The sequence below is a fragment of the Bos grunniens genome, chromosome 5 (genome assembly GCF_055505025.1).
Source record: "Bos grunniens cultivar Pamir isolate PY7600 chromosome 5, Bosgru_T2T1.0, whole genome shotgun sequence".
Lineage (NCBI taxonomy): Eukaryota > Metazoa > Chordata > Mammalia > Artiodactyla > Bovidae > Bos > Bos grunniens.
This window is the reverse complement of record NC_141169.1, coordinates 69261939-69277102: the sequence shown is the minus strand read 5'-3', so window position 1 is coordinate 69277102 and position 15164 is coordinate 69261939. Positions and strand designations below refer to the sequence as shown.

Genomic DNA, 15164 nt, shown 5'->3' with positions numbered 1-15164 from the left:
GACCCCAACCCAGGCAGGTGGCTCCTGAGTGCGCTGCCCATGGTGCCGTGCTGCCTCAAATGAGTGAAGAAAGTGGGGAAGCAGAGGAGCTTTCAGAGTCTACTGGGAGCAGACCAGTGCGTCCAAGGCCCTCAAGGCAGGCCGTGGCATTGCCTTTGTTTCTAGAGTGGCTCTGCTGTCACCTGACAACAGCCAGCCCAGCAGGTTAGGGACCCAGGTGCCACTTTGTACTGCCAGCCTAGTGCTACCTAGAGCACCCAGCCATGGGGGAGGTGGAAATCAGGCACCAGAGAGTGAAAATTCACCCCAGCAGCCTGACACACAGAGCCAGAGAGGAAGGCCAGGAGAGGGGAGGACATCCCCCACCTCTGGGCCTCTGCTTCCCCCAGGAACCCCCCGGCCAGATGCCCCACAGCTCCTGTCTTCTCAGTCCTTCTACATCCGATCTACTCTTTGTAGATTTCCCTTCCCCAGTTTTATGAGCATCCTCTGGACAAACAAATGCACGTGTTATCGTGCAGACCGTATGGTTTTGAATCTCCATGTCTCATGTTCCTGCTATGACGCTGTTTTCTTTAAAAGGCCAGAATTCCTTAAAATCTAAAACTTTAATGAACACAAGAATCCACAGGGCAGGCAAAGGGGGCATGTACGTGATTGTTAAAAATGCACATGCCAGGGTCATTCTCCCAGAGATTCAATCTGTGCCGGAGATCCACTCTGTGCCCAGGAAGCTGCATTCTTAACAAATGATTCTAGGAAATCACTGAAGAAACAGTACCTATTACTGGATCAAAATGATCTTTTCATATATACACTTTCTCATAATTTACCAGGTCCCCCTACTAACCCTTGAGCATCACAACTGATACGATGGTCCAGACAGAAGTCACAAGCATGACTGCACAGAAGAGAAAGCTGAAGCTCAAAGAGTCGTTACTCAAGGTGACAGCAAGTTGAAAAGAAGGAAAGTTTAGACCAGCCATGTGTCTGGTGCCTCTGCCACCTTATCCCGGCCTCTATGACTCTGTTTTAGTCTTTTTTTATTTCCTGCTATAATATTTAAAACAATCCTAAAAACTAAAAGAATTAGAGGTCAACAATAATAGAAAAACAAAAATCCCCCAAACTTCCATTTACCAGAGATGATAATTATTCATGTTTTGGTGTATTATTCACATTTGGTGTATTTTTCCAGCTTTATTCTTATGTTTTAATTGTGATTCCACTGTTTTTTAAGCCACATTGTCTCTTCCAACAGTTACCCAAAAGCAAGGACAGTGTTGCTTTAACTGGACCTTGAGGAGGGAGAAAGATGCTGGCTGTCTACCTTGTCCTTTTCTGTCCACTGCCTTCCTCAATGGCCATCGTCCCTTCATCCTCTTCCTCATCCCCTCCAGCAAGTGTAAGAGTGATCGCCCCCTCCCCAGGAGAGAGAGGGGAGCAAGCTTTCCTGGGCAGGGATGGGACCTCTGGATGTTCAAGTCAATGGGGACAGGACTTCAGGGGTCTCTAATGTAGAGCTGAGAGTGGCTCAGTGGTAAAGAATCTGCCTGCCAAGCAGAAGATCCAGGCTTGGAATCCCTGGCTTGGAAAGATTCCTTGGAGAAGGAAATGGTAACCCAAACCAGTATTTCTCCTGAAAAATCCCACGGACAGAAGAGCCTGACGAGCTATAGTTCATGGGGTCTCAAAGAGTCAGACAGCACTTAAGTGACTAAATCACCACCACCAATGTTGAATTGAACCAGGGCGAAAATAGCACACTGTAGCTAGCACTTTGCACAGGGACACCGCAAAACGCAGAAGGACTATGCGTTAGAAGGACTATGAAGGACACCAGTTTTAAGACACAAGTCCAGGGACGCTGAAATCACGCTAACCTCAGAGGGATGGGTAGCTTGTATCTGAGATTCTTACTCCAATTCCTTGCTTTTAAAAGACAACAAACTCAGAACTGATGCAAACTAACCTCAGGACTCTTCCTTTTCTTTGCTTTTTTTTTTTTTTAAGGAGTTTGGAGTTGAAGACCGTTTGATTATTTCAGATTCTGAACACAGACTGAGAAGTGCTATGAGCTGGCGTGTCTGCTGACTGCAGGCACATCTGACTTCCTCTTATCGTTCAGTCTGAAATCCAGCACAGTTCCTCGGGGCTTTGACAGACACGTCCTCACAGCTCTGGGGAAGTTTTAAGGCCAAGTCTGAAGAGACTTGCAAATGAGTTCCTGCAAAGACCTCCTTCAGAACAGTGACTGATGACAATCTCTGTTTCTAAAGGAAACACCCTACTAATTAAACCCACAGCCCGTGAAAGGGTGGTGGAGATGCTCTTGACAGAGAGCAGTGAGAAACTGCAGCCATTATTGTTGTTGTCATGGTTTTCTAAAATCATGCTATGTCTACAGGCCATCAGCTCCTTTAATACTAGATTTTCCCCCAACACCTGCCAGACGGCTTGGCTTTCTGCCTGGATCTACTCCTCCCTCCCCTCTTTGCCTGCCCACCCCTAACTCACCTGTCAGGCAGAGGCTAAGATGTTGCTTCCTGGGACAGCTTTCCTGAGCAGGTTAGGGCCCCCTGTGCTCCTCCTCCATCCCAGCACTTCTCATGATCCTGTGGCCATCTGCTCGTCCTCCACAAGCTCTGTGCGGTCCAAGAGCTTGTTTGCGTGTTCACTGCTATATCTATAACCCTGCCTGGCACGTAACAGATGCTCAATAAATGCCTACTGAATGAGACTGAAAGAAGAAGACTGGAGGACAAAAGATTTCCTCCTTGGGTCCTGAGTGTAGATTTCTGTCTAAACATGATTATGAAAGCACATTGACTTCTTCATTCATTCAACAAGCACTGAGGGGTTTTCCTGGTGGCTCAGTGGTAAAGAATCCGCCTGCTGATGCAGAAGACACAGATTTGATCCCTGGTCCACATGCCGAGGAGCAACTAGACCCATGTGCCACAGCTACGAAGCCTGTGCTCTAGAGCCTGGGAACTGCAGCCACTCACTACAACTACTGAAGCCTGAGCACCCTAGAGCCCATGCTCTACAAGAGAAGCCACACGATGAGAAGCCCATACGCTGCAACTGGAGAGTAGCCCCCCTCTCTGCAACTAGAGAAGAGTCCGTGCAGCAACAAAGACCCAGCACCGCCAAAAATAAATAAATAAAAATTTGAAAAAAAGAAAAACGAGCATCGAGGAACATCGGCAGCATGTTGAGACGTGGGCTGACTGGTCCAGTCTCATCACCTCCTCTCCACCACCATCCAAGACACCACGCCAAGGAGTGGGCAACTGGCTTCCTGAGAACTCTGAGGTTCTGAGCCCCACACACTCCCATTGACCCTCTTGTGGGCTCCACAGCCCTGCTTTGTTGGGCTTGGAGGAACAAGTTTCAGTCACCTGGGCAGAAAGACCACTTCCCCAGCCTTGATGTCAGCTCCCAGTTAGATTAACCCATCTATTGCTCCTCAAAAGGTTGAATGGGATGAGCCAGGAACAAGATTGACCTTAAAGGGTCTGGAATGTCAGATCCTGAGGACTATAATACAAAATTTCATCCATCAAGATCTTAGGAACCCCCAGTGATAGGGAGTAGGTACCACCCCTTCTAGAAGGTACTAATAATGTAATTTATTTCCATGACTACATCATCCCTTGGGGGAGGCAAAATACATACCTGTTTCCTTCTAGATCCCTAGAGACCTACCAGTTCAAAATAACACTGGTGACCTAAGGCAGCTTGGTGAACCAGACAAAACTGCCAAGTGGACAAAACCATCCTTCCGAATTACACTATTTGACATGTTCTAGACTTGTCCCTAGTATCTTCCTTAATCCATTATCCAAATTTATCTGTCCCTACATCCTAGTCTTTCAGGGCCCTCCGTTCTGCTAGACCCGGTTCGTCTGTGGGTCTCCAGAAATCTCCTGTGAAAAATGACAGGACTGCCAGCAGCGGCTTACATCAAGGCTCAGATTCAGTAATCTTAAACCTGGCTCAGGGGTTCATTAGGCAGTGGATTCAGATCATGCGTATCTAAATCCAGTTAAAACACATGTATCTGGAAACATCTTGAGAAATTACACTCTAATGTCTCAGCCCTACGGCAGGTTTACAAGTAAACTTTGAGGCCTCTCAAACCCTAGCACACCCCACCCATCCTAGCCTATGGCACCAGTACACCTGGACTGCTCTTTCCAGAAAAACCCCTTCTGGAGCAGGGCTGCTGAACTCCTTTGTTTGGAGGGCCGGGTGTGGCATGTGGAGATGGAAGGCAGACTAGTGTGGTCTCTCTTGTTTTCCAGCCCCCAGTGGCCCATCATCTCTGGGATTCTCCCTTTTGCTTTGTGGAAAGGGGTCCATTTTTAGTTTCATAGCAGGTACCTCCCTGGCCTCTGGTCTGTACCACAGACTTTTAATTAAAAACCCCTTAGGTTTCCATTTTAATCCAGCTGCCCTGGTTTTCTCTTAGAACACTCAGAGGGGCAGGTCCCGCGTCTACTTTAACCTTGGACTCTGCACCCAAAGGGATGTACTGTATGGTCTTTGTGGGTCAGCAGAGACCACCCAAAACCCAACTTCTGAATGGTCTGTCTAGATAATGAAAAGGACAAAAACTCCTTTGAACTTTGCAGCTGGACCTAAAGCAAAGGATTAAACAGTGTCTGGTTACATATTTTGCTAAGGATTCTAGATGAGACACTAAGAACCCCTTATGAAGTATGCAATTACTTGCAATGCCATGCGGGAAAGGGGCATATTTGTTTTCTGTCCTGTCCTCTGGTTGACAGAGGCCTCGTGAGCAATGCCTTTATTGTAGGCACTGTTTCTGCCAATCCTACTTCACTGGCTTAAGGGATAGATAAAAAAGGCATCCAGAGAAGGTAATGGCACCCCACTCCAGTACTCTTGCCTGGAAAATCCCATGGATGGAGGAGCCTGGAAGGCTGCAGTCCATGGGGTCGCTGAGGGTCGGACACGACTGAGCGACTTCACTTCCACTTTTCACTTTCATGCACTGGAGAAGGACATGGCAACCCACTCCAGTGTTCTTGCCTGGAGAATCCCAGGGACAGGGGAGCCTGGTGGGCTGCCGTCTATGGGGTTGCACAGAGTCGGACACGACTGAAGCGACTTAGCAGAAGCAGCAGCAGCAGCAAAAAAGGCATCTGTGACTTAAAGGCTAAGAGATCTCTGTTTTCCAGTTCCATTCTAATTATTCAAGATGGCAGCAGCAAAACAATAGGGAAGATAATCCATACACCACTTCTATGGTCCCATGGGCACCATACAGACTTACCCAACCAAATCTGCTGCAGTCTGGTGAGTGGTGAACCTGCCCAAGAATAATCCATCCAGGGAGACATGACCCGAAACTGCAGCTCTGGGGCCCTGCCTGCTCTCCACCACCTCCAAAGAAGTTGATCCCTGAGGGTAAGGGATCAGGATGGTAAGAATGGGAGGACGAGGAGGCCAGGGTTGGAAGCCAGGCTCTGTCACATAATAGCTGTGTGACCCTGAGCAAGTTACTTAGCTTTTCTGAGTCCTGAGACTCATTAGCTATGTAGGGAAAAGACCCCCCCACCCCACTGCCCGCCCATTGCACCTGGTTTCAAGCATTATGTGAGAAAACCCGATGTGTGCCTTGTGCAGACACAAGGAGGACCACTTAGGAATTTTAGAAGATTAACAGCTTTGCTGAGGTAGAATTTACACTTCTAAATTTGAAAGGCACCTTAGAACGATCTAATCCAATCTAGAGCTGAGGAAACTGAGACCCAGAGAGGTTCCCTGATTTCCCCAAGGTCACACAGCATATGACAGCAAGGCTGGGACAGGAGCCGGATCTTCACACCAGTGTTTTCCAGTTTCGGCTCCACAGACGAACGCTCATCGAGTAAATGGTTACCTTTCATTCACGAAGGAAGGAAAATATCAAGAATAACTGAAGCATTACCACTAATTGAATGCTGACTGTGCTAAGGGCTTCATAGGTATGATCATTTAATCCTTTACCGCTTCATAAGGAGGCTGCTGTTATTATCCACGTTTTAAGACATGGAACTGAGGCTCAGGAGCCGAGTATCTTGCCCAAGGTCACACAGGTTATCGGGGGAGTCTGACACAAGCCTGTGTTCCCCATGCCCTCCCCCTCTGCGAGCCCCAGCTGCCAGCTATGAAGCTCTGACTTGGGGAGAATGAGATCTGGGTTGCCTCTCAGGTCAGTTTGCCAGATTTAGCAAAGAAAATTCATAGAGTTGGTGAAGCTGGAATTTCAGATAATTAGTGCGTGTCCTCAATACTGCATGGGACACATACTTATACTAAGACATAATTCATTGTTTATGAAATTCAACGCTAACTGGGCATTCTGGATTTCATTGTCAGCTCCTCCCTAACGTGCTGGTTGATCCAGGCAAGCTTCTCTGGGTCTCCAGAAATCTGTGAAAATGACAAGACTGAGCACAGCTGCTCACTCTAAGGCTCTGTACCTCAGCTCCACTGGAGGAGAGAACGACCGGGCGAGCTCTCCAGCAATGGTTCTGAGCAAAGACCAGCCTGGGAGATTGACACAAGGCCTTGAAGGTGCAGGAAGGAGGCCCGAGGAGGTCCCTTGACGGCTCCTAAACCCCTCACTCTGCAGAACAAATGTCTCCACGTGGCACAAGTTCCCTGGGAAGTGACATAGGTGGAAAACCACCTGGGTTTTTTTTTTTTTTTTAAACTGTGGTGCAATATACACAAAATTGACCATTTTAACCACTTTTAAGTGTACAGGTCAGTGGCATTAGGGATAGTCATATCCCCACCACCCATTTCCAGACATTTTTTCATCATCTCGAACTGACACTCGGTCCCCATTAAACACTAACTCCTCATCCCCTCCTCCAGCCCTTGGCAGCCACCACATTGCCATCTGTCTCTATGAATCTGACCCCTCCAGGTCCAGCATATGGTGGAATCATGCAATATTTGCATCTACTTATTGCATGTAGCACACTGAGGTTCATCCACGTTGTAGCATGGAGCATGTAGAACTTCCTTTCTTTCTAAGGCTGAACAGAGTTCACTTCATATAACATTTTCTCTCTAGAAAGAGATGCAGAAAATCACCCAGATACACTCACTCAGTATTCTGGGCTCTAATGGGACAGGAGGGAGCCCCTGTCCAAGGAGGGCTGGCTGAAGTCACTGCAGCTGGGGACACTGGTCGGGGGGCAGAGAAGCTGAGACAACCCTCTCCCCAGAGCCCAATTTGGACCCCTGACGATTTTATAGGATTCATCACCTCCTGGGGGCACTTCTCTCCATACCAGAGGTCCCAGCAAGAAGCCAAAGGCAGATATATGGAGCCCTCCAAGGAGGCTTTATTTTGGCTCTAACAATACCACTAAAACAGGGAGTGATTTATCAAGGGTGAGGATCAGGGGAGGGAGAAGAGTCAATTCCCATTTGGCTGCAGGCCACGGGCTGAGCGAGCCTCTTGGCATCAGTGGGGCTCACAGACAGAATCCCAGAGGGGACCCACAGGCCCCTTGGCAGAGGTCACAGGCCGCACTGTCCGTAATGGGGCTGACGGGGTGGTTCCCCGGGTTGGGGGTGAGGCTCGGTCAACCGTGCTGCAGGGCCTGGTATAGGCCGGCACTCAGGAGGGGCAGTTGCTTTCCATAGGCAGCGCTCAGGAGACAGCCCCGCTGGATGGGTGTGTTGGAAGTCTGTCAGTGGGGCATGGGGGATAGGATTCATCTAGATTACAAACAGGACTGATCTGGCAAAACCAAAGGAGATGGAAATCGAGAGCCAGACTAGCGCCTTTGCTTTCTCTGGTCAGATGCCCTCAGGCCACCTGCTGAACCAGTGGGGTGTCCCCGTCCCTGGGGGGAGGGGGACTGGGGCCAGAGCAGGTGCTCTAAGGCGGAAACTGCCCCCAGGCTCAAAAGGTCTGAACGCCACCTTGTCTGGAGGAGGGGTGGCGGTGAACATTTCATCTGCTAACAACTTTGGGTTTTGTAAACAGACCGTTTATGTCTCAACCAACTGTAAACTGGCTCCCTCAGCCCCCTGGTCTGGTCTGGAGGGAGGGGAAGTGATCACCAGCTCACCTCTAATGGAAAACCAGCCCCTCACGCAGCCTGTGAAGGTCAAGGCTGGGTTTTTACTGAAGGAAAAAAAAAGAGCAATGAGTGGAAGAGGGTCAGAGAAAGAGGAACAAGGGGAGGCACTGGCCGCCCTGCTGACAAGCGTTAGCCCACAAAGAAGACAGGCTGCTGGCTGCAAGGTCCCTGGGGAAGGGCAGAGAGACCCACCGCACGCCATGGTCTGAGCTAGTGCCTTCCACTCATCTTTGGGTCCTGCCTCTGCCACGTACTTGCAATGTGACTCTGGGCAAGTTGTTAACCTCTCTGTTTTCTCAATCTGCTGTTGTGAGACATTTGTGAGTTAAATAAAACACACCAAGTGCTAACCACTGCATCTGAGATATGGCGAGCAGTCAAGAAGCATTAGCTTGTATTCTCACACCCCAAGAAGAGTCTTCTCCAAGTGTCACTGCCCTTGTTATCAGTATTATTAGTACTGCCAACTGTTAATCACAGTTCTTGTGGGAGGTGACACTACCCTTAGGTCACAGATCAGCAAACAGAGGCTCGGAGGGGGCGCCATGCAGAGGGCTGGAGTCAGGACTCAGGCCAGGTAAGTCTGCCTCTTGTGTATGGAAAGGGGAACTCTGGAAGAATCTAGAATCTTATGTGAGATGTTTGACTGGGTACCCTGAGCAACACCCCTGCTGAGAACTGGGAGACAAAAACCAAGAAAATCATCAGACTCCACCCAGACACATATCAGCCCTTCCCGTAATATGCTTCGGTTTGTTGGTGGCAAGTTTAAAACCCTCAAAGGGTTGAGCCTGAATAAGAGTTCTGGAAAGACACCATCCCCCCATCTCAGCCTCAGAAAGGTCTCAACTAACTTTTCTTTGATCATGTGTCACTGCCAGGGTCTTTGAGAAAAGCCTCCCCCCTCACCACAGGCTATCAGACGGAAGCAGAGAGAGCCTAGGGAGGAAGAGGGGAACCTCTTCTCTTTGGAAAGAGATGGGCAGAGACCCCTGACATGGAATCTGGAAAGGAGACCCAGATTTCAGAAAGGCAGACAGTCCAGGTTGCATCCACCAGAGCCTGCCGTCTCCTACGAACAGAAACCACTATACTCTACAAGCCAAACTCATCCTCATCACTTCTACATTGGGAGGGCATGATTCACCTACCTGGAATAGAGGCATGTATGCAAAAGTAAATCTACCATATCTAAGAACTTCATTTAATGATGATATAAGTGAAGTGAAGTCGCTCAGTCGTGTCTGACTCTTTGCGACCCTATGGACTGTAGCCTACCAGGCTCCTCCATCCATGGGATATAAGAAACATACTAATAACCATGGTTAGGAGAGTGCTGAATGTGGGCATCATACTTAGCTTGAGCTTCCTAGCAGCCAAGGTATAAAGGGAAACATAATAAATTATGAAACCTTCCACCTCTGATGAAGTTGAAAACACACAGGAATTAGGCTTGAGACCAGATGTGAATTTAGGCTCCATCACTCGCAGACCATGTACCCACAGGCAATATTTAACCTCTCAATACCTCAGTTTTGAACCCTTATTAAACAGTCTTAACAATACCGCAGGATATTAGGGGAATCAAATGAAATGTGTGTGTGGCAACACTTTGAACATTACAAAATATCTTACAAAGATCTTACTTATCAAGTACTCATATTAGTTCTTCAAGAGAAGGAAAAAAAACAGTTTTTTCTATGCCTGTTGCTTTCACTTTGAGGTAGTCTGGAAAACATCTGATCACACTACTCTTTGCACAAGGACCAGTGAATAATAAAAAGGACAGTGGTGATAACCACAAGTTTTGAGCACTAATTATGTACTAATTATGTAATTAGTTGTTTGAGTTAAGCAACACTAACTGATTTCAGTCTTCACAGAAATTCTAGACAAGGGTACTATTAGTGTCACTATCTTTACAGAAATGGAGGGAGAGACTAGACCAATCCTCTGCTCGTTCCCACGAATATGGCACTGAAGATCTGAGAGGCAGGATGAGCTGGTGGTGGGCAGTAGACCATATGGAAATAAAGGCTCTAGGCTGAAGGTACTGTTTCAAGGTGGCTATGCGTTCTGTATGTGAGACACAGAAGGAGAGAGGGAGGTAGTGGAGAGAGACCAGAAGAAATCATAAGTGGCAGAGACTCAAGGGCCAGAGAGAGTGCTGGAGAGTCACAACTGAATCCTTGATCCCGTGATGCTGATGGGGTGGGGGCCAGGCACAAACCTAAATGCCCTTCCTGCCCCAGAATTTGCTGCTGTAATAAATTTCCCTTTTGTTTTAGCACCTCCGGGTGGATTTTTATCCTTTGCAAGCAAACGTTTCCCAAGGAAGACATGATATGAAAGAGGTCATAAAAGCAAAGAATGCAGATGTTATCCCCGCATCCTTTGTGCTCAGCCCTGTTCTTCTGACCCCTGGGAAGCTAAGCCTAAGAACCCAGGCTGAAGAACGGAGGCAAGAGGAGATGCACACTGGGGTCTAGAACATGTACTGCCGTTTTAAAAAGCCACGAAGCAGCACCCGACCAGCTCACAGCACACTACACTTCCTGTTTGTGTGAACTGGTTCTGTTTTTTTTCCAATTAGATTTCTACTCACTGATCCTCTCCAATGTTTTTTATTTCTTAATTGAATAGCAAATCAAAACGAAGGCGAAGGAGAGCTCGCAGTGTTCTCCTCCCTCAAAGGCCAAGAATCTGTTGGCTTTGTTCAGTCTTGGCACTGACCTCGGTGTTTCTTACTGTTCAAAATTAGGAGCTGCAACAATTCATCTTCAGAGGAAATGGGTCCTGGGGAGACCAAGGGCAGACTCACCCAGCTAATGGGGTTACAGTGGCTGCAGCTCAGTCCCAGGGTACCCGCATCTTGCTGAATGGGGGGACATAAATGGCAGGCATGTCTGGCAAGAGGACCAGAGTCTGGATGGGTAGGCTGAGTCACAGCCCTCAAGGGGCGATGGGCACAGAACCGAAGACAAACATCTCAAAAACAGGGCAGTGATGAGTGCCCAAGTCCTCAGAAACTCAGGTCACGTGCTTGCCCTACTCTGACATCATCAGTCCTGGCCCTGCCTCTCACGATCCTGAACCTGTGAATGAGTTTATCGCCTCTTCCTTGGTTTCATCTTTCTTGGCCATGAAAAGGAGAGTCAGGTTATCCGTCACGTAGGAGAGAAACAGATTGTATGGGTAAAATGCTTGGCACACAGTAGGTCCTCAAGAAATGAGAATGGGTATGATATTCTGGGCGCCATCTGCCTGCTCTGGAGGTATGTTTCAGGGGGAAGCATGTTTCCTGGGGCCCTGGATGCCTCCAGCCCAGGTTAACGGAAAAGTCCACTCACTCAATTTACAAAAAGCAACATGTTTATACAAAAAAACCACAACAGCTTCAGACCCCAAAGTGTGGAAGAGCCTGGAAGGCAGAGAAGGTCTGGAGAGAGGGACTACTTTTGAGAGGCTATGGGGCAGGGATCAATTTCTAAAGTATTTGTACTTTTCCTCCAGAAATGGGTGCCTGGCAAAGAAAGCTGTGACCAGGATTGCCGTGTAGGAAGTGGCTTGGGCCCCGTGGTTCCTGCAACTTCTGAAGGGAGTGGAACCCATGGGTCACTTGGTCACCCACCTCCCTGAGCATCGTGGGCCACTTCTCTGGGCAGCTCATCTTCTGTACCACCTCCCAAGGCCTGCTGGCCACTCAGTAATGCTTCATTCTGAAGAACACTTAAAAGAAACGAGGAGTCCCAGCTAAAAGGGGGTGCTTATAACTTGAAAAGTGCTGATACGCCAACCAGTCATTTGCCCTGAAGTAGGTATTAGCTACAGCAGCATTTCTTGGAATTAAAAAGGACTATGAATAGACTGTTATGCTGTGTCTGCAGTCAGGAGCTTCCAGTTAATGGCAGGAAGCCTATATTCCTGCTGGACCGCAGCTAGCTGTGTGTGTGTGTGTGTGTGTGTGTGTGTGTGTGTCTGTGTGTGTGTGTGTGTCTGTGTGTGTGTGTCTGTGTGTGTGTGTGTGTCTGTGTGTCTGTGTGTGTCTGTGTCTGTCTGTGTCTGTGTGTGTGAGAGAGAGACAGAGAGATAGAAAGAGAATGAATGAATGGCAAGGGGACAGTGGATTGGATGAATGAGTAAAATCGAAGCAGGCATGGTGACTCCTAGAACAAACACACTGGACCACTTTGTATCTCAGGCTGTCATCTGGAGGGCCATCTGGGGCTGTCATCTAGAAGACAGGGCATCAGGGAGGTATTTTGGCACTGGGGTCCCCCCCATTCTGAAACCATGGCAGTCAGGTCAAGAGTCCTGGGCTGCAGGCCTGGCTGAGCCAGAGGACAGTAGAGGAGCAGGACAGAATCATAGCTGTGTCTGTTCTATACCCTCAACCTCAGTGGCTGTTGATGCACCAAAGGAGAAATATGTTGGGGTTCCATACACCCCAGAAAGTCAGAGAACCTTTGCTGACAGGAGCACTTCTCCTGCACCTTGTCCTTTCAGCTTGTAGTAACTTCTGCCTTTTTTCTCAAGAGCCTCCCTTGTCTTATTTAATTTAGACACAGGTAGTAATGAGGGCCGTGTCTGCTCCACTCTCATCCATAAGATTGAAATTTCTCATTAAGGAGATCCTGGGAGACCAACCGTGTATACTCTTTCAAGCGTCACACCTGCCTGCCTCTTGCAGTCTTCAGGCTGGCCCTAAATGAGTCTTGGTGGCAGGCGGGAAAATGCCATCCAGTTCTCCTTCTAAATAGCAGTGATTACTTAACCTGTAAGGAGGAGGCGTGGGACTGAAAACAGCCAACACTCCTGAAAGGGACTGGGGGGCCAGGTATGTTGTGAAAACATTCATTTTTCTAAATTAATTCTTCACCAGTAACACATAGTGAGGCAGTTTGATGCAGAGAAATAGCCTAAGCAGGCCACTAAGCAGCCAGGTAAGTCTGGGCTTGCCATGGTAACATTCCTGGCCTCAGTTTCCTAATCTGAGCAATGGGTATTAAAAAGAAACGCTACTCTCACAGGTAGATGTGCACCGGAAATGAGGTAAAGTGCATGAACAGCAGAGAAGCAGGAGAGCAAACCAGGGGCGAGTAGTGGTCTAGAGTCCAACTCCCTGGTTCAAATCCTAGTTCTGCCACTGATGGGCTGTGTGACCTTGGGTAAGTCACTAAACCTCTCTATGCCACGGTTTCCTCATCTGCCTAGAGGGGTGACAACCGTACCTACCTTAAGGGGCCAACACGAGAATTCAGTGAGTGCCCTTCCCACAGTGAGTGCTCAAAAAGACTGACCTGGAGCAGCAGGAATGCTGCTGAGTGCAGCTAACGCTGGGCACATGGGAGGGGCTCCCTAAACATTTCCTGATTGTGATTCTAGGCTATTATCCTTTATTAAGGCTGGTTTTCCTGGCACCTGCCACCAGCTACAGAGAATCACCATAGCACAGGCTGGGGTTGAGCATTTCAGGAAGAGCTACTGTAGAAGAGGTGCTGATTGAAGACCTTAATCTTCCAAATATGGTTTGGGGAAGTTAGAGAGTCTCTGCCGTAGCTTTCCCATCTTCCTGAATAAGTGCAAGTTGCTATGGTAGGTAGAAGAGTTGTCCCCTAAATGTCCACTCCATAATCCCTGGATCCTGTGAATATGTTTTGTTACCTGGCAAAGGGGGAAGGAATTAGGGTAACTGATAGAATTCAAGTTGTTAATCATCTGATTTCAAGGAGAGTATCCTGGATTATATAAGTCGGCCCAATATAATCACAAGGGTTCTTTAAATGGGGAAGAGTTAAGAGTCGATATCAGAGTTATGCGATATGAGAAAGACTATTGCTGGCTCTGAAGATGGCAGGGGACCATAAGCCAAGGAATTCAGGGCCCCTTACAAACTAAAAGCCCCTCATTTTAGCCAAGTGAGACCCACATCAGACTTCTGACCTCCTGAACTGTAAGATGTATATCTGTGTTGTTTGAAACCACTAAATTAGGAGTAATTTGTTATAGCAGCCATAGGAAATTAATACGGTCCCCAGTGTTTCCTTCCTGGCCTGTGAACCCCTAAGGAGCTGAGGAGCACACAGAGACTGCTCTTCCACCCACATTTGGAGCAGTATTATTGACACGTACTCACTCATCCTTTCGGCAGATACTTTCTGAGAACCTGCCACATGTCAGACCCGGCACTAGGTCCTCGGGACCCAGCAGTGAACAGGACAGACAGGCCCCCTGCTCTTGTGGAGCTCAGAGACAAGAGTGGACACTGACCTTGAACCGATATTTATAGGAGACGATCTTAGGAACCCTTTTATGGAGCCTACTACATGCATGGCACTGTGCCACATATTAACTCGTCTGATCCTCACAAGCCCTCATGAGGAAAGTACCGAGGCACAGGTTACCACCCCCATTTTACAGATGGGGGAACTGAGGCACAGAGCTGGATGGTGGTGGACCAGATTCGGAATCCAGGCACTTTTGTACACTCTGCTGAGTTGCATCTAAAATGACAGGGAACGGGGATCATCCCAGAGAAGACACAGGCATGACTGTGGCCCCCAAGATGTCCCTCTGGCCTAGAGAATGACAAGCCCCCATTTAAAGCAAGTGTCTGTGATTTGGAGCACGTGGGTGTGAAAGTGAATGCTAAATAGGTTCCCAGAGCCCTTGGCACTCCCCATGCAAAAATAAGCACCACCAGATCCCCAGGAGCTGGGGGCTGCACCTTTCTCCCGTCTTGGCAGAGACCCCACGCCTGAGCCCGAGCAGGGCAAGCCAGCCGGCAGTCAACAGTCCTCTATTGACTGTTCATTTTCTGCAAGCACAAGGCTGTCCATTTAAACGCTGATCCAATACGGCTGTCCGTTGGGTAAGCTCATCGAGAATTCCTAGGCTGATGCTCACTCAACAAGAGACAGGCACGACACACATGAGCTCATTTATCCCAGCCACAGCCTGCAATCCCAGACCCATTCATCCCAGAGCAATATTCCCCTAGGAGGGTGGGGGCAGGGAGATAGAAAGGCTTCCCACTGGGGGAGG

At 48.4% G+C, this 15164-nt stretch overlaps 1 protein-coding gene across 11 annotated transcripts in view; it reads right to left on the bottom strand.

Moving 5' to 3' along the window:
* The window catches only part of CHST11 (carbohydrate sulfotransferase 11), a 266145-nt gene that overhangs the window by 30573 nt on the left and 220408 nt on the right, over positions 1–15164 (bottom strand). Inside the window, exon 1 of one of the 11 annotated variants that reach the window (XM_086401109.1) lies at positions 2518–3524. The exons of the other annotated variants lie outside the window; for them this stretch is intronic. The gene's annotated coding sequence lies outside the window, so the exon portion shown is untranslated. Of the gene's footprint in view, positions 1–2517; positions 3525–15164 lie in introns of those variants that run through there. 11 annotated transcript variants of the gene reach the window in all.